The sequence below is a fragment of the Lactuca virosa genome, chromosome 9, assembly GCF_052849685.1.
Source record: "Lactuca virosa cultivar CGN04683 chromosome 9, Lactuca_virosa_CGN04683_v6, whole genome shotgun sequence".
Lineage (NCBI taxonomy): Eukaryota > Viridiplantae > Streptophyta > Magnoliopsida > Asterales > Asteraceae > Lactuca > Lactuca virosa.
In genome coordinates, this window is record NC_136434.1 from 215884438 (window position 1) to 215904933 (window position 20496).

Genomic DNA, 20496 nt, shown 5'->3' on the forward strand with positions numbered 1-20496 from the left:
AAATAAAACCATTCCCCTTTCTTTTGTCCTTTCTTTTCTTCCTGGATTTGCCAATTTTTGATTATTTTTGGATCCTTTTATGTGAGTTTTTTTTACCTTTTGTAAAATTAACCATAAAAGTATAATCAAGTTTTACCTTCTGTTATAATCATTCATTTTCTACTTAATTGATTGGTCTGTAATTACACTTAAAGCTGTAGTTTGCGAATGAGCAATTGATTCACTTGATGAATTTGCATTCCGTGATATAGATCACACCATATAAGATGATAGTTTTGTTGTTTGGTAGATTGAAATCTATGCTTATAGGAGTCAAAATTGGCGGTCAAACATTTGAGCAAGTCAAAGCTGTAAAATTTTAGGACAAATCTGACTGTAATCACTTTCTTTGCCTTTCTTTAATTAAATAGATATTAAATTTATAACAACACTTACTATAATAAAAATATATGATCTAATTATTTAAACTAAAATAACTTCGAAGGTTGTAACCACCTACATACATTTTTTGACTTCTAAACCATTTCACCATATCTTTTTACCTTTTTTTAGTCTTTCAATTTTTATCATTTTGATTCTTTAATATGATATTAACCCAATTGACTTATTTTCAACATAAATGTATTGAAATTGCTCTTTTATAAGTGGTGTACGTTTAACAATATGCTAAAGACACTTTAGTTTTGTTTTTATTATGAATAGAGATGAAACGTGATAACGGAATTCTGGAATTTTCATCATATCGCGATTCACATGGATATGCAGCGAATTTATATTCATAAGAGTTAAAACTGTTATCAATTTTCAAAGCAACCTGCAAAATGGAAGCTTAACTCTTGAGGGTAGAATGTGATTCTTTCATTGAGGTGTAAGTTTAGGATGAAGTTGGAACACTACAAGTTTACTATTTACAACAATGGAAGGTAACCCCATAACCATTTGTCCATTTTCTAGTTATTCTTTCTTTACTTCTTTAATTATATTACCTCCGATTTGACATCAAAAAATTGGTGAAAAACAAGAAAATGACTCCTCTATTGTGTGTGTTCTTAATAGCCGAAATGGGAGTGATCATGATCTTATTATTTAGGACACCTCTAAGGAAACTAGTGATGATTGTTTTGGATTGTTTAAAGGAAAGTAGAGGTCCCGTGATTTCAACTGTTGCAACAACCTTGTTTCTGATCCTGATGTCTTGCTTGTATAGTATAATGAGGATTCAAAAACGCTCGATTGAGACTGGAGCCGTTAATCCAACAGACCAGGTTCTTTTGGCAAATCATATTCTTGACGCATCGCTAATGGGTATGTTGTTCCTTTTTATTGGTTAAGACCTTTTTTTTACCATTTAGTGTTAAATGTATGGTGTTATTTGGAAAACTGATGTTTTAAAATGTATTCAAGAAAGAGATAACACACTTGATGAAATTGAAGGAAAAATAAAACGAGGGAAATTTTTTCAAAAGTTGAGACTTAATGAGAAATTCTATTTACCCTGTGTTTTTATATTAACTCGATCATTTCTTTATTAAGGGTATGTTCTGCAACGAGCTTTTGTGATCTTTCGTGTGCCTTTAGCTTTTAGATTTAAAAAATAAAAACTCAAAATAAAGAAAAAAAACTAAATTTGGGTGTACAAACTTAAAGCTTTTATTTATAAAAAAAACATTCAAAATCCAAAAGTTAGTCCAAGTAGCATTAAGATCTTTTAACTTTTATTTTTTATACTGTACATAATTTTATATTTTTCAAAAGCTTAAAACTATTTTTGCCGAACATTTATTTTATATACAAATAAAAGTTATAGCTTTCGGCTAATGGCTAATTTTATCAAAGATATCATAAATCAAAAGAAAACACACACACACACACACATATATATATATATATATATATATATATATATATATATATATATATATATATATATATATATATATAGGTTACCAATTAAAGTGTCATGTCCCCATTAAGTTTATAACGTAAAAAATGAAGCATCGCCTAAGTTATTTGCCCTACACACAAATTGATAATGATATGATTTATATAACGCAGGTTTCTGCTTATTTCTTGGATTGATGATAGACAGACTTCATTACTATGTTAAAAGGTTTGATGATGCTGAAAATGTCAAACCTTTCGTCATAAACAAGAAACTTTTGGAAACAGACTCCGACTGAATCAACATTCATGTAACAAAGTTATACTACTTTCGATAATAGATTTCATTCTTTAAGTGGCAAATGTACCACACCTTTGTTAATTCATTATTAATGTATAGAAAAAATAAAAGGATGTTTCGGTCGAACTTGACTATATCATCTCGATTCCTTTGGTGACCATAATTTTATCATATGATAAAATAGATTTCATGAGTTTGTATCTTATGTTTGTGATTAAGGTTATATTTAACAACAAGTTTTTGAAAGATGTTAGTTTTTAGCTTTTGAGAAAAAAAATGGATTAAAAAAAATCCAATTGGATTTACGAGCTTAAATCTTTTAATTAAAACAAAAAACTTTAAATTCAAAAGCTACTTCAAATAGATTTTAAGAAATTTTACCTTTTAAATTTTATAAATTATGTTATTTCATAAATTTCAAAAATTTACAATTACTTTTGTCGAAAACACAAATAAAAACATATGTCTTACATTTAGGAAACCTAAATCTCATTTTAGGGATTAAGATGTAGAAACTAAGGATCCTAGGAGGTGTGGTTGAATTCATAGGAGGTTTTAAGAGGTATAATTAAGTTAATGCATAAAGAGAGTCGTAAATAGGTCGAGTAAAAATTGATCTTAAGTCGATTGTACTACATTAAGATTAAAATTTACTGCAAAACTATTTGAGTCATTTTGATAAACGCACAAATTAAGCGAATTCGAGATCGATTATAGAGCTTAAGTAGCATGAAATTATACATGACTTCTTTACGAAGTAAAGAAATCTCAATTTAATGGGACAACATAAGTACAAGTTCAGAAATTCTACTTTTTATTATTAATATATATATATATATATATATATATATATATATATATATATATATATATATATATATATATATATATATATATATATATATATATATATATATAGGCCTAGGTTATTCTATTCAAAGTAATTATTGTGTTATTATATGCATAAATGTGTGCCAATCAAATTTACTTATTTTAAGAAAGTGATTAATATATATTATTGAATTAAATATAATTGAAAATATCATCTTAATTAATTACAAGGGTAATTTAGTCAATTAATATAGATTTAATAAAGAAAAATTGCATTTTTTAAGGGATCATAGATTCTATTAATTTTAAAAATCCGATTTTACATATTATAATTTTTTTAATTCGGACATTCTGACAGAATATGTTTATGAGTATATTCAAAAATAAAAATATTCTTGAACCATAAATAATAAAAATATTCTTGAACCTATTTCTTGATCATGAATTTAAAAACTTCTTGTAGAATAACAAATCCTTGAACAATCAATTGAAGAATAAAAACAAAAAATACATTATTTCTTATAGAATACGGGTAACAATTGTTAAGAATTACATCAAAATCTAACAACGACTAATACATTCTAAAAGAATAATGTGGTCCGTTTCAATTTTGTGGTCCGTTTTTCAAGCATCAACTTCTATGATTCCAACAGAATTAGAATTCGTGATTCTATTCCAACAGAATTGGAATTCGTGATTCCATTCCAATAGAATTGGAATCTCACCAATATCAACCATTGAATCATCTACAAAAACAAACTTGATACCTTTTCAGAATTCAACCTTGTCAAGATCCTGCACTGTCCACATAAATAAAGTGTTAAATCAAAAAGAATGAAACAAATTAAAGAAACTAGAGATGAATGAAGAAACAAATTCAAGTTACCAAGAGTTCAAGAAACTAGAGATGAATGAAGGGTTGTAGTCTTGTTGCAGTTGCAATGTATGAAAACAAGAAATTGAACAAAAATCAAAATCTTGGAACTTCAACTGTATGTATGGTAAAGCTTTCAACTTATGAGAAATTGAATTAATCTTAATGGATTCATGAAAAAACGTTCATGTTATCTTACAGATTATCATGTAGATACTGATCTGAAATGTGGAAAATATAAGTTTGAAGTAATTAAAATAAAACAGTAACAGAGACGAATGTCACGAAGCTGACAAAAACCCACATGATTTTCCACTTTCACGATCATAAATCACCCTTGCATCGACCACTTTCCCATGTTCATTAAACGCCTGCTCCAGACGTTCACTATCCACCTGCCATGCTAGGTTACCCACGTAGATCTTGAAAGAAGTCCCCACCACTCGTTTTTCTGGTTGTGAACCTCTTGGTGCAGCCTTATTTACAGTAAGAGCCCTTCCACTCAAATCTTGTTTTTGTTCATAACAATATTACAGATTAATGTGAATATGTAGTAATTAAGATGGATAGATGGAGAAGAAAATTAAGTTTACATAGCCATTGAACTTCTCCACAACTTTCTCAGCTTCTTCTACTGTGCTCATTGTCACAAACCCAAATCCTCTACTTTGTTATGTATCCCTGTTGTATATAACCTAAAACCAGACATCAAATCGGCCATTGTAAACACACGATGCAACATACGAAATTAATTAAGAAATTACTGAAAAGTCAATCGATTAATACCTCGGCGATATCTACTACTCCAGCAGAATTGAAGAGATTAGCCTATTTCTCGCTGTCAAAATCGTAGGGTAAGTTACCGACAAAAAGCTTTGCCTCTTCAGGTGGTTCTGAATATGATTCTGCTTCCTCTTCTTCGTCTTCGTTAGTTGCATCTTCTTCATGTACTGGTTCAGTTTCTTGTGTCAATTGCTCTGACCAATCTGAGGTGTTGGTCACGAATTGGAGTGACCAATCGAGAAATCGGGATTTTGATCTTGGCTCTGGGTAGAAGTCAATTGGAAAATTGAAACCCTAAAATTATCATCTATAAATATACGTGATTAATATCAAATTACCATAATTATAGGATATTATTTGTGGAAACTAATTATCAAATTACCTATTTACCCTTATTTATTAATTTAATTATTTATTTTTATTTTAAAATTTGATTGGCCCACATTTATGCATACAATAACACAATAATTACTTTAAACAAATGAACCTAGCTACATATATATATATATATATATATATATATATATATATATATATATATATATATATATATATATATATATATATATATATATATATAGGTTTAGGTTCTATGGAAAACAAAAAACCCTAAAAATCATAAAAATGCATAAAAGAAATACTTAGAGATCACAATACTTTTTTTTGAATTCTTTTTATGAAAAAATCGCATGTTTTTAAATAAATTCGCTGATTTTTTTTTGAAAAAAGTTTTTTTTTTTGAAATTTTTTAAAAAAACTTTTTTTAAAAAAAATTGATTTTTTTTTCAGCGATTTTATTAAAAAACCTGCGATTTTTTTGTAAAAAAATTAAAAAAAAAGTTTTGTAATCTCTAAGTATTTTTTTTATGCATTTTTATGATTTTTAGGGTTTTTTTGTTTTCCAAATAACTCTTCCCTATATATATATATATATATATATATATATATATATATATATATATATATATATATATATATATATATATATATATATATATATATATATATATAGAGAGAGAGAGAGAGAGAGAGAGAGAGGTAGGTTCAAATGTTTCTCACATCTATTGTGTGCTAGAATGCACCAATAAGAATTTAGTAAACATTAAATATATATTAAATGATATCCATACTTATAATTCTTTTTTATGGAAATTAATTAAATTCGTCATTAATGTCAATAATAGTATTCTTTCAGAATGAATTCACATATAGAATAATAAGAGTGTATTCTAGCAGAACGAGAGTATATTCTAGTAGAATACACTCTCATTCTTCATATTCCATACAACTTTATTGTACTTTTAATTGAGTGAGACCTGAAAGAATGTTATTGTTGACATAAAAACCTAGATACGAATTCATTCTGAAAGAATGTTATTGCTAACATTAATGACGAATTTAATTAGTTTCCATAAAGACAAAATTATAATTATGGATATCATTTAATATACATAGAATTATGGAAATCATTTAATATTTATCTTTATTTAATTGAATAATAATTAAATTTACTAAATTCCTATTGGTGCATTCTAGCACACAATAAATGTAAGAAACACTTTAACCTAGCCCTATATATATATATATATATATATATATATATATATATATATATATATATATATTCCTATTTTAATAAAAGAATAACTTTATTCTTCTATTGACAGGTGTCATAGTATTACAACTCCTAATTAATATTATATGACACATATCATGCCACTTGTCAACATATTAATTATCTATTTCAAATTTCAAATTTTAAATTTCTCACTCTAGATAAATTAAATTAATAATTGATTTTCTAGTTTAAATTTCAAATTTTAAATTTACTCACTCTAATTATATTAAATTAATAACATTAGATTAAAAAATAAAATAAAATTAATACAGATTATAAGGTGATACAACTTCACGTGTTTATTTAAATCAACGATTATAATTTTATATAACTAAAAAAATATCCCTTAAGTAACAATTATTTAAAATATTGATTAATAATTTTGATTTTTCAATTTGAAAGTTTAATTAATTTTATAACCGTGGTTCTCACGGGTTATAAACTACTATATATATATATATATATATATATATATATATATATATATATATATATATATATATATATATATATATATATATATATATATAGAGAGAGAGAGAGAGAGAGGTAGGTTCAAATGTTTCTCACATCTATTGTGTGCTAGAATGTACCAATTTGAATTTAGTATTAATTATATGTATATTAAATGCTGAACTCATGTCCTGACTGAAATCCCCAACCTGATTCCCTAAGGCTTGCTAGCAAACATTACGGGAACGCGATCTCCTTATTGGCAAGTTTTTCCAAACTTCCATCTCACACTATCCTCCAACCATACAGCCGCTTGGGCTGTCTTCCTTCCAAACAAGGATGCGAAACTTATCCCAGTTTCAAAACTGCTCCTACTTCTGAATCCTTGGATGATTCTCCCCCACTTTGATTCAACTAACGTCTTACGGCACACAATACTGGAAGGATTCTCAATCCTTATTACCATTCTATGCCCAATCTGCTGAAAACCACGTTTTCCATTGCTAGTGTTTCAATACTAGTTAGTCCAAAAGATCACACCACCTCCAAGAACCCGAATAAATCTCCGGTAATAACCCGCTAGACCCAGGAAGCTCTGAATCTCAATTGAAGACTTCAGAATCTCCCACTGCATCACAGCCTCTATTTTAGCCGGATCGACTAGTACACCCTTCTGGTTGACAATGTGCCCAAGAAATTGCACCTCGCGCAACCAGAACTCACATTTGGAGTACCTTGCAAAAAGTCTCTCCCTCCTCAAAGTCTCTAGCACCTCCCTTAGGTGCTTCTCGTGCTGCTCCTCAGTCTTGGAATAAACCAAGATGACACTGTACTCTCCCAATCCCACAATTGCTGCACTGATTCTGGCCCTGCAGGCCTCTCAAGAGCTGTACTGAAAACTTGGGTCTCCTCCCGAGACCCTTTAATATAAACGACTGATCTGATTCCCTTTTCCCAATGTGCTCCAAGTCAATATCTCACTCTCGTGCTCTAGAAGTCATATCATTCAGGGTCTCGCACCCCGAGATACTCGCGATCTCCCTGCTATCATTCTACAGTATGTCCTGGTACTTTATCTTCTTCAATTCCTCATCTGCTGCATACTGCGGTACCAACTAAGCTCTCTCCCGAGACTTGGCAGTGATCTCTGCCACAGTCTCAGTCGTCTGGTGGAGATCCTAGAACTCCCTAACAAGCTGCTGCACGTCAATGACAGGTGCGAACTCGGCCCTGAACCGGGCCACAAAATCCGTCCAGGTCATAGCATCAAGGGCTGCATCATCCCCAATCACATGTCCGACCTCCTCCCACCAATCACGTGCCCTTCCCTTCAGAAGACAGGATGCAAGTCGGACCTTGTCCCCCTCGGGACATCTGCTAGTGCGGAAAGCGTTGGCCACATCAGCCAACCATCTGGTACTCGCAATGGGGTCTCGGGCCCCATGGTAATCTGGAGCTCCACAAGCCCGGAACTCCCTGAATTTTAAAGTACGTGACCCCATCATAGTCACCATCTCAGTGCGGAACACACTCAACCTCTCATCCAACAACTCAAGAATACCCTCCTTGACCGATCCAAAGATCACAGGAGTCTGCTCAAGTATGCTACGCGTGACCTCTGAAGAGATGAACTCTCTGGTCTGCTCATCCAAATGCTCGGCTCCCGAGCCTGAACCTGATCCCTCTCCGGCACCTGAACTGCCGACTGCTGGTCTAGAGCGTAAAACCACCATTCTGAAACACATAATGACACTCATCAGAAACACTGATATAACTAGAGGGATCACATCTACCACAAGTTTCCTGGTCTTGCCTCAGCCTTCCTCGATTCGAGTACGGATCCTTTGCTTTCAGTAGTACGGGCCCATACTACCTTCCACATCTATCCGTACTTTCCTCAAGAACTGCCTTGACTCCACCAAGTCCCTTCTACTGCTACTGGTCTCTGCTACTCTCTTCCTAGGCTTGCCCTAGGGTAATCACCAACGCACTCTCCGTCATTAGCTGCGTAAGAAGTGCCTGCTTTCTTCCCCTAACTAGCTCGCAAATACTATTACATATAACCCAGACTAGATAATTCTTCTAATGAGAGATCCCACCCTACAACGGTTGGACTCAAACAAGAGCTGCGAAATAGGTCTAGACCTATCCTTCTGGAATTATTTACTCCTTGCAATATGTAACTTAACATATTTGTTTACTAGCTAGCGAAAGACAACTAGAACTCCTAAAAGCACAAAGCAAGCAGCATTCGGACATCAAGTGCACATAATCAAGCATATACTACTCAGGCTATCCTCCTAACTAATATGTACTAGCATGTAGTTCTCATAAAGCTGAAACACATATAGCAGGCACATAAGGCATCCTCCTAGATCCTTAGCCCTAATCTAGCATGCTGTGCTACTAAAACTGATAATCGTAACATAAACTTGTATGGGTAAATTGGGAGTACTTACTTGAGCTCGGCTGATTGCATGCACCGCACCCTTTTCTCTTTTTCAAAACTCTTTTCTCTTTTTAAGTTTCTTTTTCAAAAATTCTTTTCGAAAATGATTTTCTTTTGAAAACCTTATACCATTTCCTTAGTTTGAGTTCAGACACACCCGAAAGCGTGCCCGAATCCCTCAAACCAAGGCTCTGATACCAACTTGGAACATCCCAAAAATACAGTCTAAAAATTTTGTTTTAAATCATTAATTAAACCATATGTATCATTCAACATATAGAAATCATGAATCGTGTACCCCAAGAATATCTTATTGTCTGTCAAATATATATCAGAGTATAAACATCCCAGGCTGAATAAATGGTGTGTGCACTGCAATCATCCCGAGCTCCTCTTTTGAAAACCGAAGTACCTGAAACCTAAACTGAAAACCGTAAGCACGAAGCTTAGTGAGTCTCCCCAAACTACCACATACTATCTACACATAGCATGCAACTAGGAGATACGGGCCTCACCCACACTCGTGGAGATACGGGCCTCGCCCACACTCCGCTAACGGGAAATACGGGCCCCGCCCACACTCCGCTATCTAGGAGATACGGGCCTCGCCCACACTCCACTGTCTAGGAGATACGGGCCTCGCCCACACTCCACTATCTCTGAGGTACGGGCCTCGCCCATGCTCATCTACTTCGAGATACGGGCCTCGCCCACACTCGGCTATGATGAGATACGGGCCCCGCCCACACTCAGCTACTATGAGATACGGGCCCCGCTCACGCTTATCTAGTCATAAAAATACATAGAAGTACTACACAAACAACAAGTATCACTAAGCATATACATATGTACCATATCAGCCATCTATGAGATACGGGCCCCACCCACACTCAGCTACTACGAGATACGGGCCTCGCCCACACTCTATGAGATACGGTCCCCGCCCACACTCACATTCCTAACAACACATACATGTATCACACAGACAACAAGTATAGCAATCCAATAATCTGACTGTTATCTATACTCAGATAATAATGAGATACGGGCCCTGCCCACACTCAACTACTAACGTATCACATATACGGGCCGGCCTTGGTGCCTTAGACCCGTTCCTACTGTAAGAGGACTCACCTCACACTGCTGAAGTCCGGCTAACTAAATCCCACACTGCTGAAGTCCCGCTGACTAAATCCCACACTGCTGAAGTCCCGCAGACAAACCATAGCTGCTGGATGACAGATTCCCGATCTGTCAATATCAAAATAACACCCAATTAATAATTGGGTTCCAACTCATAGTCATAAGTCCATGCTTGGGGTAAAAGACTACTCTACCCTTAACTTGGCTTGATTCAAGCCCAAGGCCCAAATCCAAAGGCCCTAAAGTCCAACTATGGCTTAAAGCCCATCATATGGCCCAATTTTCCAAATTGGGCCCAATCCTTCATATGGGCCTTACCCTAAAGCCCAACTAGTTACACTAGTCCATTTGATTATTCTTGGATGGCCCATTAATAAACCAATTACCAAAGCCCAATCGAAAGGCCCAACTCACGGCCCAAATGAAATTAGGGTTTCACATAAAATGATGATTAGGGTTAAGTGTTTCTCACTTAACCCATTAAGGACTTAATCCATTAAGTCCTTTACTCTACTAGATAAAAGATATGGAGAAATTGGGCTTAATACACAATCCAATCTCAATGGCCCAAAAGTGGGTCCAATAAGTCCAAGGCCCAAATACTCACAATTAGGGTTTTCTAAACCCTAATTAGGGTTTCCACCCAACCATGGCCCAATAGGCCCAAAATTAATCTTTAAGCCCATTAGGGTTTTGCTAGGTCCATTAGGGTTTGCTTGTGGGGCACCACCCACTACCACCTCGGGTAGTGGTGGTCAATGGCGGCTCACGGCGGCGGCCACCACCTTACGGTGGTGGTTATTATTATTTTTATTATTCAATGCTAATTACAGTTACAAGGCTTTTATCATAAATAACACATACACACACACTAACACACAATAACTAATACACCACTAACTAACACACACACACACACAGCCACACCATGGTGGCCGGCGGTGGCGCTTGGCGGCAGCCACCACCTCACGGTGGTGGTGGTGGCCCTCTAGGTTTTCTAGCCACGCAAAACACCAAAAAAATGAACAACAACATCAGATTACACACATACATGCGACCCAGAAACTGAAAAGTCCACTGCAACCTTCCTCGGGGCGGTGGTTGTTGGCCGGAGCAACAAGAACAAGCCCTACGGGCGGCGACAGTCATGACTACGGCGCCACACCGGAGAAATGGAGAAGAAGGGTTGAGACTTCGCTAATGGCAACAGCAGCACCAACTGAAGATGACCCCTTTTGATCTTCGTTCACGACAACCTCAACAGCCAAGAGGCACGGGAATGGCGGCGCTTGACGGCAACGTTGCGGCTCCACAGCGCTACAATGGCGGTCGTAGGCTGAGGCAGCCACCCGAACGCGAACCAGAAGAAGAAGAAGAAGGGAGAGGAACGTCCGATAATATCAGCAACACCGCCCTACATCGTTTCCGGCAACCTTGGCGATCCTCCGATGCACGCGACGGCTCCGACAAGGAAGCTGCTGGGGCGTTTTGACGGCGAAGGGATGGCGGCGACGGGCCCTTGAACGGCCGGAACAACGGACGACGATGGCAGGATGGATGCCAGAAATGGGTGAGGTTAGAGTGGCGGCTGGAGGATGAGAGAATTTAGGGTTAGGGTTTGACGACAGTTGGCTAATATACCCGACTCCCTTAACATTTTCCCATAATAGCGAAACCAGCCCCTCCAACTTCTTTTTCTTACAAAATAAGTCCATAAGTTACCCTTTAACTCCCAGGCATTTAAAATCTTTTCAAAAGAAGTCCCATTAATTACCATTTAGTCCCTGCCTTCATAAATACTTACAAAACTAATCTGAAACTTACACTTTTAACCCCCAACTCCTAACATTCTTCACAATTTAGTCCGAGACTTACATTTATTAATTTATTTAAATAAACGGGGCGTTTCAACTCTCCCCCACTTAAATTTGATTTCGTCCTCGAAATCATTTCTTACCATTCCTTATACACCCAACCACTATAGTGAGATGGTCGCCATCCTGGCACGCGATAGTCTTCTCATGGTAGCCATGACCTAATCCTTGCAAAGCCTTAAATTCCACTGGTGAACGGATTCCTCGCAACAGTCTACATCTACTCTGTCTGATATCTACTGTCTCGAGATGGTCTAAATCCCTGACAGACCACTCTTACTGAATCATTATTTCCGAATCCATTCTACTTGTCTCTCATCTGCTCACTCCTCTCCTGAAATCTCAAGGATCCCACTAGAAAAACAGAATCACAGATCCATTTATCCTTGTGATTCACTTATACTTGGACAAGACTCAGATAATCTTGTTGTAAGTGACTTAGCATATCCCAAGCTATTTGTGACTCTAACCATAAATGAAAACCCAAAATACCATTACTGCTTGAGACACTGATCTGTCTGAAGCACTGAACTACCTGAAACACTGAATTGCCTGAACACTAAACTGCCTAAAACACTGAACTGCCTAAAACACTGAACTGCCTGGAACACTGAACTGCCTGCTACATAGCTGTTTTCCAACATCTATTGAGACCTTCCTGGTCTCAATTCATTCGTCAGTCATCTGAAATACCGGGTTCTAGCCCGACCGCGGAGCCAAAGGACTCCCTACTTAGTCGCCTCACACGACTTCTGAACGAAATCCTTCTCTGGAACTAGTCGCTACTAGTTATCTTGTCACTATGGCCCTAACGGCCTTCTGATCTAACTGATTGGTTCCATGCGTCGAATCCTGACGTCACCAAACCCAAGGCTAAAAGTGATTGCTAAATGACCATTGGTAGCCTTATGTCATAAATGACCTTAAGCAGTCCACTGCTTCCTTGCTCTCATAGCTGTAGTGGCGCTTCTACAGTCTTATCACTGGCTTAAACAGGTCTAATCCGTCTGGGTAATTTCGAAATCCAATCCGTGGATTTCCATATCCTCACTACTACACCCGAACTGGTGGGTACTACTGTTCCTTCCGCGTCCTAACAACGCACTCACGCTATCTACCAACCTAGTAAATGTTACGGCTACACCCGCAGACTTACACCACTCTATCATTATCTGGCTGCTAGTGAATGCTACGGCTACTCCCGCACACTTACAACACTCTAATAATATATGGCTGCTAATGAATGCTACGACTACACCCGCAGACTTACAACACTCTGACACTATCTGGCTGCTAGTGAATGCTACGGCTACACCCACAGACTTACAACACTCTAACACTATCTGGATCGAACACGCGCTTGACCCGCACTCAGCTGAACTTATGTCCTGACTGGAATCCCCAACCTGATTCCCTAAGGCTTGCGAGAAAACATTACGGGAACACGATCTCCTTATTGGCAAGTTTTTCCAAACTTCCATATCACACTATCCTCCAACCATACAGCCGCTTGGGCTGTCTTCCTTCCAAACAAGGACGCGAAACTTATCCCAGTTTCAAAACTGCTCCTACTTCTGAATCCTTGGATGATTCTCCCCCACTTTGATTCAACTAACGTCTTACGGCACACAATACTGGAAGGATTCTCAATCCTTCTTACCATTCTAGGCCCAATCTGCTGAAAACCACGTTTTCCATTGCTAGTGTTTCAATACTAGTCAGTCCAAAAGATCACACCAGCTCCAAGAACCCGAATAAATCTCCGGTAATAACCCGCTAGACCCAGGAAGCTCCGAATCTCAATTGGAGACCTCGGAATCTCCCACTGCATCACGGCCTCTATCTTAGCCGGATCGACTAGTACACCCTTCTGGTTGACAATGTGGCCAAGAAATTTCACCTCGCGCAACCAGAACTCACATTTGGAGTACCTTGAAAAAAGTCTCTCCCTCCTCAAAGTCTCTAGCACCTCCCTTAGGTGCTTCTCGTGCTGCTCCTCAGTCTTGGAATAAACCAAGATGACACTGTACTCTCCCAATCCCACAATTGTTGCACTGATTCTGGCCCTGCAGGCCTCTCAATAGCTGTTTTGAAAACTTGGGTCTCCTCCCGAGACCCTTTAATATAAACAACTGATTCGATTCCCTTTTCCCAATGTGCTCCAAGTCAATATCTCACTCTCGTGCTCTAGAAGTCATATCATTCAGGGTCTCGCACCCCGAGATACTCGCGATCTACCTGCTATCATTCTACAGTATGTCCTGGTACTTTATCTTCTTCAATTCCTCATATGTTGCATACTGCGGTACCAACTAAGCTCTCTCCCGAGACTTGGAAGTGATCTCTGCCACAGTCTCAGTCGTCTGGTGGAGATCCTGAAACTCCCTAGCAAGCTGCTGCACCTCAATGACAGGTGTGAACTCGGCCCTGAACCGGGCCACAAAATCCGTCCAGGTCATAGCATCAAGGGCTGCATCATCCCCAATGACATGTCCGACCTCCTCCCACCAATCACGTGCCCTTCCCTTCAGAAGACAGGATGCAAGTCGGACCTTGTCCCCCTCGGGACATCTGCTAGTGCGGAAAGCGTTGGCCACATCAGCCAACCATCTGGTACTCGCAATGGGGTCTCGGGCCCCATGGTAATCTGGAGCTCCACAAGCCCGGAACTCCCTGAATGTCAAAGTACGTGACCCCATCATAGTTACCATCTCAGTGCGGAACGCACTCAACCTCTCATCCAACAACTCAAGAATACCCTCCTTGACCGATCCAAAGATCACAGGAGTCTGCTCAAGTATGCAATGCGTGAGCTCTGAAGAGATGAACTCTCTGGTCTGCTCATCCAAATGCTCGGCTCCCGAGCCTGAACCTGATCCCTCTCCGGCACCTGAACTGCCGACTGCTGGTCTAGAGCGTAAAACCACCATTCTGAAACACATAATGACACTCATCAGAAACACTGATATAACTAGAGGGATCACATCTACCACAAGTTTCCTGGTCTTGCCTCAGCCTTCCTCGATTCGAGTACGGATCCTCTGCTTTCAGTAGTACGGGCCCATACTACCTTCCACATCTATCCGTACTTTCCTCAAGAACTGCCTTGACTCCACCAAGTCCCTTCTACTGCTACTGATCTCTGCTACTCTCTTCCTAGGCTTGCCCTAGGGTAATCACCAACCCACTCTCCGCCATCAGCTGCGTAAGAAGTGCCTGCTTTCTTCCCCTAACTAGCTCGCAAATACTATTACATATCACCCAGACTAGATAATTCTTCGAATGAGAGATCCCACCCTACAACGGTTGGACTCAAACAAGAGCTGCGAAATAGGTCTAGACCTATCCTTCTAGAATTATTTACTCCTTGCAATATGTAACTTAACATATTTGTTTACTAGCTAGCGAAAGACAACTAGAACTCCTAAAAGCACAAAGCAAGCAGCATTCGGACATCAAGTGCACATAATCAAGCATATACTACTCAGGCTATCCTCCTGACTAATCTGTACTAGCATGTAGTTCTCATAAAGCTGAAACACATATAGCAGGCACATAAGGCATCCTCCTAGATCCTTAGCCCTAATCTAGCATGCTGTGCTACTAAAACTGATAATCGTAACATAAACTTGTATGGGTAAATTGGGAGTACTTACTTGAGCTCGGCTGATTGCATGCACCGCACCCTTTTCTCTTTTTCAAAACTCTTTTCTCTTTTTAAGTTTCTTTTTCAAAAATTCTTTTCGAAAATGATTTTCTTTTGAAAACCTTATACCATTTCCTTAGTTTGAGTTCAGACACACCCGAAAGCGTGCCCGAATCCCTCAAACCAAGGCTCTGATACCAACTTGAAACATCCCAAAAATACAGTCTAAAATTTTTGTTTTAAATCATTAATTAAACCATATGTATCATTCAACATATAGAAATCATGAATCGTGTACCCCAAGAATATCTTATTGTCTGTCAAATATATATCAGAGTATAAACATCCCAGGCTGAATAAATGGTGTGTGCACTGCAATCATCCCGAGCTCCTCTTTTGAAAACCGAAGTACCTGAAACCTAAACTGAAAACCGTAAGCACGAAGCTTAGTGAGTCTCCCCAAACTACCACATACTATCTACACATAGCATGCAACTAGGAGATACGGGCCTCACCCACACTCGTGGAGATACGGGCCTCGCCCACACTCCGCTAACGGGAAATACGGGCCCCGCCCACACTCCGCTATCTAGGAGATACGGGCCTCGCCCACACTCCACTGTCTAGGAGATACGGGCCTCGCCCACACTCCACTATCTCTGAGGTACGGGCCTCGCCCATGCTCATCTACTTCGAGATACGGGCCTCGCCCACACTCGGCTATGATGAGATACGGGCCCCGCCCACACTCAGCTACTATGAGATACGGGCCCCGCTCACGCTTATCTAGTCATAAAAATACATAGAAGTACTACACAAACAACAAGTATCACTAAGCATATACATATGTACCATATCAGCCATCTATGAGATACGGGCCCCACCCACACTCAGCTACTACGAGATACGGGCCTCGCCCACACTCTATGAGATACGGTCCCCGCCCACACTCACATTCCTAACAACACATACATGTATCACACAGACAACAAGTATAGCAATCCAATAATCTGACTGTTATCTATACTCAGATAATAATGAGATACGGGCCCTGCCCACACTCAACTACTAACGTATCACATATACGGGCCGGCCTTGGTGCCTTAGACCCGTTCCTACTGTAAGAGGACTCACCTCACACTGCTGAAGTCCGGCTAACTAAATCCCACACTGCTGAAGTCCCGCTGACTAAATCCCACACTGCTGAAGTCCCGCAGACAAACCATAGCTGCTGGATGACAGATTCCCGATCTGTCAATATCAAAATAACACCCAATTAATAATTGGGTTCCAACTCATAGTCATAAGTCCATGCTTGGGGTAAAAGACTACTCTACCCTTAACTTGGCTTGATTCAAGCCCAAGGCCCAAATCCAAAGGCCCTAAAGTCCAACTATGGCTTAAAGCCCATCATATGGCCCAATTTTCCAAATTGGGCCCAATCCTTCATATGGGCCTTACCCTAAAGCCCAACTAGTTACACTAGTCCATTTGATTATTCTTGGATGACCCATTAATAAACCAATTACCAAAGCCCAATCGAAAGGCCCAACTCACGGCCCAAATGAAATTAGGGTTTCACATAAAATGACGATTAGGGTTAAGTGTTTCTCACTTAACCCATTAAGGACTTAATCCATTAAGTCCTTTACTCTACTAGATAAAAGATATGGAGAAATTGGGCTTAATACACAATCCAATCTCAATGGCCCAAAAGTGGGTCCAATAAGTCCAAGGCCCAAATACTCACAATTAGGGTTTTCTAAACCCTAATTAGGGTTTCCACCCAACCATGGCCCAATAGGCCCAAAATTAATCTTTAAGCCCATTAGGGTTTTTCTAGGTCCATTAGGGTTTGCTTGTGGGGCACCACGCACTACCACCTCGGGTAGTGGTGGTCAATGGCGGCTCACGGCGGCGGCCACCACCTTACGGTGGTAGTTATTATTATTTTTATTATTCAATGCTAATTACAGTTACAAGGCTTTTATCATAAATAACACATACACACACACACTAACACACAATAACTAATACACCACTAACTAACACACACACACACAACCACACCATGGTGGCCGGCGGTGGCGCTTGGCGGCAGCCACCACCTCACGGTGGTGGTGGTGGCCCTCTAGGTTTTCTAGCCACACAAAACACCAAAAAAATGAACAACAACATCAGATTACACACATACATGCGACCCAGAAACTGAAAAGTCCACTGCAACCTTCCTCGGGGCGGTGGCTGTTGGCCGGAGCAACAAGAACAAGCCCTACGGGTGGCGGCAGTCGTGACTACGGCGCCACACCGGAGAAATGGAGAAGAAGGGTTGAGACTTCGCTAATGGCAACAACAGCAACAACTGAAGATGACCCCTTTTGATCTTCGTTCACGACAACCTCAACAGCCAAGAGGCACGGGAATGGCGGCGCTTGACGGCAACGCTGCGGCTCCACAGCGCTACAATGGCGGTCGTAGGCTGAGGCAGCCACCCGAACGCGAACCAGAAGAAGAAGAAGAAGAAGGGAGAGGAATGTCCGATAATATCAGCAACACCGCCCTACATCGTTTCCGGCAGCCTAGGCGATCCTCCGATGCACGCGACGGCTCCGACAAGGAAGCTGCTGGGGCGTTTTGACGGCGAAGGGATGGCGGCGACGGGCCCTTGAACGGCCGGAACAACGGACGACGATGGCAGGATGGATGCCAAAAATGGGTGAGGTTAGAGTGGCGGCTGGAGGATGAGAGAATTTAGGGTTAGGGTTTGACGACAGTTGACTAATATACCCGACTCCCTTAACATTTTCCCATAATAGCGAAACCAGCCCCTCCAACTTCTTTTTCTTACAAAATAAGTCCATAAGTTACCCTTTAACTCCCAGGCATTTAAAATCTTTTCAAAAGAAGTCCCATTAATTACCATTTAGTCCCTGCCTTCATAAATACTTACAAAACTAATCTGAAACTTACACTTTTAACCCCCAACTCCTAACATTCTTCACAATTTAGTCCGAGACTTACATTTATTAATTTATTTAAATAAACGGGGCGTTTCAACTCTCCCCCACTTAAATTTGATTTCGTCCTCGAAATCATTTCTTACCATTCCTTATACACCCAACCACTATAGTGAGATGGTCGCCATCCTGGCACGCCATAGTCTTCTCATGGTAGCCATGACCTAATCCTTGCAAAGCCTTAAATTCCACTGGTGAACGGATTCCTCGCAACAGTCTACATCTACTCTGTCTGATATCTACTGTCTCGAGATGGTCTAAATCCCTGACAGACCACTCTTACTGAATCATTATTGCCGAATCCATTCTACTTGTCTCTCATCTGCTCACTCCTCTCCTGAAATCTCAAGGATCCCACTAGAAAAACAGAATCACAGATCCATTTATCCCTGTGATTCACTTATACTTGGACAAGACTCAGATAATCTTGTTGTAAGTGACTTAGCATATCCCAAGCTATTTGTGACTCTAACCATAAATGAAAACCCAAAATACCATTACTGCTTGAGACACTGATCTGTCTGAAGCACTGAACTACCTGAAACACTGAATTGCCTGAACACTAAACTGCCTAAAACACTGAACTGCCTAAAACACTGAACTGCCTGGAACACTGAACTGCCTGCTACATAGCTGTTTTCCAACATCTATTGAGACCTTCCTGGTCTCAATTCATTCGTCAGTCATCTGAAATACCGGGTTCTAGCCTGACCGCGGAGCCAAAGGACTCCCTACTTAGTCGCCTCACACGACTTCTGAACGAAATCCTTCTCTGGAACTAGTCGCTACTAGTTATCTTGTCACTATGGCCCTAACGACCTTCTGATCTAACTGATTGGTTCCATGCGTCGAATCCTGACGTCACCAAACCCAAGGCTAAAAGTGATTGCTACATGACCATTGGTAGCCTTATGTCATAAATGACCTTAAGCAGTCCACTGCTTCCTTGCTCTCATAGCTGTAGTGGCGCTTCTACAGTCTTATCACTGGCTTAAACAGGTCTAATCCGTCTGGGTAATTTCGAAATCCAATCTGTGGATTTCCATATCCTCACTACTACACCCGAACTGGTGGGTACTACTGTTCCTTCCGCGTCCTAACAACGCACTCACGCTATCTACCAATCTAGTAAATGTTACGGCTACACCCGCAGACTTACACCACTCTATCATTATCTGGCTGCTAGTGAATGCTACGGCTACTCCCGCACACTTACAACACTCTAATAATATATGGCTGCTAGTGAATGCTACGACTACACCCGCAGACTTACAACACTCTGACACTATCTGGCTGCTAGTGAATGCTACGGCTACACCCGCAGACTTACAACACTCTAACACTAAATGGATCGAACACACGCTTGACCCGCACTCAGCTGAACTCATGTCCTGACTGGAATCCCCAACCTGATTCCCTAAGGCTTGCGAGAAAACATTACGGGAACGCGATCTCCTTATTGGCAAGTTTTTCCAAACTTCCATATCACACTATCCTCCAACCATACAGCCGCTTGGGCTGTCTTCCTTCCAAACAAGGACGCGAAACTTATCCCAGTTTCAAAACTGCTCCTACTTCTGAATCCTTGGATGATTCTCCCCCACTTTGATTCAACTAACGTCTTAC

General features: G+C 39.5%; 1 pseudogene; it reads right to left on the reverse strand.

Annotated features, from left to right (window-relative positions):
* Positions 1–4168: 4168 nt before the first annotated feature.
* LOC145140295 (RNA-binding protein CP31B, chloroplastic-like) lies at positions 4169–10054 on the reverse strand (annotated as a pseudogene).
* Positions 10055–20496: the final 10442 nt, after the last annotated feature.